We start from the raw sequence: 6,000 nt of genomic DNA on the forward strand, positions 1-6,000 counted from the left end.
TCCACGGCTGCCTTTAGTGTGGTTGGAGAGGATTAGGGATTGCGGTCAGCAGAGTTCCCACGTCTCAGAGCTCGTTCTATGTTTTTGGGTTATTGTCAGGTCACTGTATGTGCTCTGACTTCTATGTCCATTGTGGTACTGAATTACCTAATCATAACAACCTCCCCTGCTTTTATCAGGGTTAGTGTGTGTACTTGAAATGCTGTCCCCAGCCAATTGCTGAGGGGTAGCTCCTATATAAAGTTCCCCTGCCCTATGGGCGGGGCCTGAGCTACTCACAAAGCTCCTGAACTTTGCTATGTGTGTTTTTTGTGTTCGTACACATCTCCTGTCTATGATTTGGTACCAAAGTCCTTACCTTGATTCCTGTTAAGTCATGTTCTGGAGCCTGTCCTGGAGGCGGTATATCCAGGCCTGAATCCTTGATCCTGTACCTGTCCTGTACCTGAACCTGTCTGAAATGTCTGCTGTGATTATGTTCCTGGAATCCCTCTGCATCTGGATCCTCACACCCAGTGACTTTGAGTCTCTTGTAACCGGTGTTTCTGCTGAGTATCTACTCTGTGCCCTGGATTCCATGCAGTGCTAGCTCCTGGCAGGCCCAGCAATCCTGCGGTTCTAGCACCATCCCGCTTGAGTTCCGTCCTAGGTCCGAATCCCGGAGCCTGATGACCGCAGTCTGGAACCTGATGACAGCTGCCTGGAGTTTGGAGCCTGGTGACTGTGGTGGTGCCTGTAGGTCATGTCAGATATCCGGAACTGAGTCGCACCCCGCTCCTACTTCCATCTGTGGCCCCCCTCGGTTGGTATCCTCCTTTTCACCCTGGTCAGGTCTTGGTTGCTATTATAGCTCAGATATCGGGCTTTGGGCTGTTTTCTTTGCACATATGATGGGATCGTGATTTACATCCATCTATCTGTGCCAGCCTTGTTACTTGCTTTCCTATGGGCCATGGCGCTATATGTATCTGCTACTTGAGCCTTGGCTACTCTATATGTGGGATGGTTTTTTACTCTTTTTTGTCCCATCTGGATTTATATTAGCTATTTGACCGACCATATACCTTATGACTGCTGTAGGGGGTCTTTCCTATTTGTCATTATAGGTGCATTTGCACCTTTTGATATATGTATAGTTGGATATATTATTATCTATTTATGCTTGTGCTATTGTATATTTACTGTCGTTATCCCACTTACTATGCATTGTATGGATGTATTATCTATAGGGGGTCCGTGAGGGGGTGCTTTTCTTGTTTTTACTTATGTTTTATGTGCCTTCTGTTTGCTGTTATGATGTACCCAATAAAATTTGATATATTGTTATAATTTGGTGTAGTGTGCGGGCTTTACGGTAGTGCTTTGTTTTCTTTTCTTTGCTCATGCTGCTTTATGCTACTGGCCCTTTGGCACCTCCCCTTTTGATTTAGATTATAGCTGTGCGCCTTGTCCCATTTTTATCATAAGATGTCCGGAACTGAATGACTCTTGTCTGATGTCTTCTGGTAACCCTGGGTCCAGATGTCCTGTTGTCCTGTCTGTACCCCGATGTCCTGCCTGCGTCCTGATGACCTCGTATACCCTGATGTCCTGATGTCCTCTTGTGTCCTGATGTCTTGCCTACATCCTAATGACCTCGTGTACCCTGATGTCCTGCCTATGTGTGCCTCGGTGATCCATTGGTGCCTTAGAGTCCACTGGGTGGTACCCTTCTGGGAGGTGTGGAATCGGGAGCCTGACATAGTCATGTTTGGTTCATGTACTATGTGACTTTACTTTAGTAAACTTTAGTTTCTCTATACCTGAAGTTGTGCAGTGTAATAATAATCTTTATTTTTATATAGTGCTAACATATTCCGCAGCGCTTTACAGTTTGCACACATTATCATCGCTGTCCCCAATGGGGCTCACAATCTAAATTCCCTATCAGTATGTCTTTGGAATGTGGGAGGAAGCCGAAGTACCCGGAGGAAACCCACGCAAACACGGGAACAACATACAAACTCCTTGCAGATGTTGTCCAAGGTGGGATTAGAACCCAGGACTCGAGCGCTGCAATGCTATCCACTGAGCCACTGTGCTGCCCACAATCAATCAAGTCCTACATGTCTCTTTCCATGTCCACATGCTCAGCTGCAACAGAACCCCGGTCTCTGCCCTCCCCTAATTTCGCTAGGCCCGGGTCCCCCTCTGCGGTATGGAGGGTCTGTATTGCATCATGGCCGGCAGGTGTGGGGGCGTCTATGGGCTGGGCCTCATCAGCGGCTGCAGCTTATCATGACACAGGCCTACACCTGTCACTCATCTAACTGTTACTGATAAATGTTTAAGCTAGAATTGCTGGTACAAGCCTTATTCCATGCTGCACAATTATTATTATTATTATTTATTGTTATAGCGCCATTTATTCCATGGCGCTTTACATGTGAGGGGGGTATACATAATAAAAACAAGTACAATAATCTTGAACAATACAAGTCACAACTGGTACAGGAGGAGAGAGGACCCTGCCCGCGAGGGCTCACAATCTACAAGGGATGGGTGAGAATACAGTAGGCGAGGGTAGAGCTGGTCATGCAGCGGTTTGGTCGATCGGTGGTTACTGCAGGTTGTAGGCTTGTTGGAAGAGGTAAGTCTTCAGGTTCTTTTTGAAGGTTTCGATGGTAGGTGAGAGTCTGATGTGTTGTGGTAGAGGGTTCCAGAGTAGGGGTGATACGCGAGAGAAATCTTGTATACGATTGTGGGAAGAGGAGATAAGAGGGGAGTAGAGAAGGAGATCTTGTGAGGATCGGAGGTTGCGTGTAGGTAAGTACCGCGAGCTGAGGTCACAGATTTATGGAGGAGACAGGTTGTGGATGGCTTTGTATGTCATGGTTAGGGTTTTGTAGTGGAGTCTCTGGGCAATGGGGAGCCAGTGAAGGGATTGACAGAGGGGAGAGGCCGGGGAATAACGGGGGGCAGGTGGATTGGTCGGGCAGCAGAGTTTAGAATAGATTGGAGGGGTGCGAGAGTGTTAGAGGGGAGGCCACCCAGCAGGAGGTTGCAGTAGTCAAGGCGAGAGATGATGAGGGCATGGACTAGGGACAATGGACAATTATACTATTTGTACTCTGGGTCAATTGATGCCACTTTTTCTGGTGTCTTCCATTATTTAAGCTGTTTGGGAAGCTTTTTGTCCCCTCTTAAGGTGTTGTGCATACCTTTGCTTTTGCCTCCCATTGAAGTCAGTGGGGTTTGGGTACGTTCGACGAACCGTTCGATGAACATAGGGACATTTGTTGAACCAAACCTTGAAAGGTTTGCTCCTCTCTAGTTTTTACTACAATAAATTGACATGTACAATTTTAATAATAATAATATTTATTTTTTATATAGCGCTAACATATGCCACAGCGCTTTACAGTTGGCAAACAATATCATCGCTGTCCCTGATGGGGCTCACAATCTAAATTCCCTATCAGTATGTCTTTGGAATGTGGGAGGAAACCGGAGAACTCAGAGGAAACCCACGCAGACATGGGGAGAACATACAAACTCCTTGCAGATGTTGTCCTTGGTGGAATTTGAACCCAGGATTCCAGCGCTGCAAGGCTGCAGTGCTAACCACTGAGCCACCATGTTACCCTTTTTATGCTTGAGCTGTTGGATTATGAGCCCAACAGGGTATTTCCCTGTGGGCCAGTCCAAGCCATTATACAAATCTTTCTCTAAACCCAGTGATAATACTCAACAAATGTGCAGGTGCAATGCTGCTTCCCATAGCAATACCAGATAACTGTTTATAAAAAAGCTCCACTATCACCTTTTGCAGCTTGCACTGTCTCTCCAGCATATGCAAAGTGGAGTTCCACCTTGTGGCCTTGTCTCCATGTGGGGTCTAAGACCTCATCATTCCTCATTGCTTCGTCACACCTCTCCAGTCTGTCTGTAGCTCGCTGCTGTACTAATCTACTTCCTTGCTTCTCCTCTGCTTCTCGCTTCTACAAATCCCTTGTCTCCCTATTAGACAGCGTATCCACTTCAAGCTAGTAACACTAACCTACAAAGTGGTCCAAAATCTGCCTCCCCCATATATTTCTGAACTTATCTCCCACCACATAATCTCTGATCCTCCCAACACCTCCTTCTCTCCTCCACAATCTTATACTCCGTATCCAATTGCCTGCAAGATTTTTGCCATCCTGTAGAATTCTGTGGCCTAACACATCAAATTATCCCCTACATTCGGAACTTTCAAGAGGAACTTTAAAACCCATGTCTTCAGAACAGCTTACAATCTGCAATGACCCTGCTGTGACCTCACCAACACCATAGTGTCAGCAACCACCAAACCTACTGTCTCCTTCCCCATTATCCTGTAAAAAGTAAGGGTACCGTCACACTATACGATTTACCTACGATCACGACCAGCAATATGACCTGGCCGTGATCGTAGGCAAATCGTAGTGTGGTCGCTGGGGAGCTGTCACACAGACAGCTCTCCAGCGACCAACGATGCCGAGGTCCCTGGGTAACCAGGGTAAACATCGGGTAACTAAGCGCAGGACCGCGCTTAGTTACCCGATGTTTACCCTGGTTACAAGCGTTAAACTAAAAAAAAACAAACAGCACATACTTACATCTGGTGTCCGTCAGGTCCCTTGCAGTCCGCTTCCCGCACTCACTGACTGCCGGCCGTAAAGTGAAAGTGAAAGCACAGCCGCTGTGCTCTGCTTTCACTTTACGGCCAGCAGTCACAGTGCGGGAAGCAGACGGCAAGGGACCTGACGGACACCAGAATGTAAGTATGTGCTGTTTGTTTTTTTTTAGTTTAACGCTTGTAACCAGGGTAAACATCGGGTAACTAAGCGCGGTCCTGCGCTTAGTTACCCGATGTTTACCCTGGTTACAAGCGAACGCATCGCTGGATCGCATCGCTAGATCGCTAGATCGGTGTCACACACACCAATCTAGCGATGACAGCGGGAGATCCAGCGATGAAAGAAAGTTCTAAACGATCTGCTACGACGTACGATTCTCAGCAGGATCCCTGATCGCTGCTGCGTGTCAGACACAGCGATATCGTAACGATATCGCTGGAACGTCACGAATCGTACCGTCGTAGCGATTGAAATAGTATAGTGTGACGGTACCCTAAGGCTGCAAGGGTAGGTTCCTCTCCCCTCTGAACCTGTCTGCCACTATTAGTTGGTCCATCATAATTTCTATTTATGGTTTGTATTTAACCCCTCCTCATGTACAGAACAATCAAATCAATGGTGCTCTAAAAAAAAAAAAAACAATTATCCCTCGCGTGGTGTTCTACCCAGTCTTCATCCCTAATATCCTTGCCTTTGTACAGACAACAGAAAGTTGCAGCAGTTGGCACCTGTGTTTCCTCATCAGCATCATCAGAGATTTGCTGCTGTGGTCCGCTCACTGTTTGCACTATCCCTCCCATGTACTCATTCTCCAACAGAACAAATTTTGGGGTATGAGTGAACTCAATCTCTTCAAATCGTGAAGCAGGGCCAGGTGGATGGCCCACGGAACCAGAGCCAGCAGAGTGCCAGGACTCTGGATTCCCTGTTTCATTTGTGGTACTGTTTGCCATTTTCCAAGATGGCGTCTGCTGCTTTGCTTCTGCCCATGTGATCCGCCTTCCCTGCCTTTATAATCCTGGTTCACATCCCACTCCTTGCTTGTGTATTCTGCTAGTATTGCTGGCTTGTGCTGCAAGAGATTTTCCTGCTTCAGATACTCCAGCTCTGCCTCCTCAGCAAACCATTCCAGCTCTCAGAGGTATTTGTGCTGCAAGTTGTTTTGCTTGTGTTTTTCTGCATCCTCCTCATGCCTGCGTTGACATGTAAGCTCTCCCTGCTGCAGCTATCTAGTTTGGTATCGGTTGCCAGTTTATTTGACTGTTTCTGGACTCGATGCTCTGCTCTGCTTCAGTGACTGCGAACCCTGGTATGAACTGTGTTCTATGATCTGCTTTACTCCAGAGAGTGCTACGCCCAT

The sequence above is a fragment of the Ranitomeya imitator genome, chromosome 3 (assembly GCF_032444005.1).
Source record: "Ranitomeya imitator isolate aRanImi1 chromosome 3, aRanImi1.pri, whole genome shotgun sequence".
NCBI classification, from domain to species: Eukaryota; Metazoa; Chordata; class Amphibia; order Anura; family Dendrobatidae; genus Ranitomeya; species Ranitomeya imitator.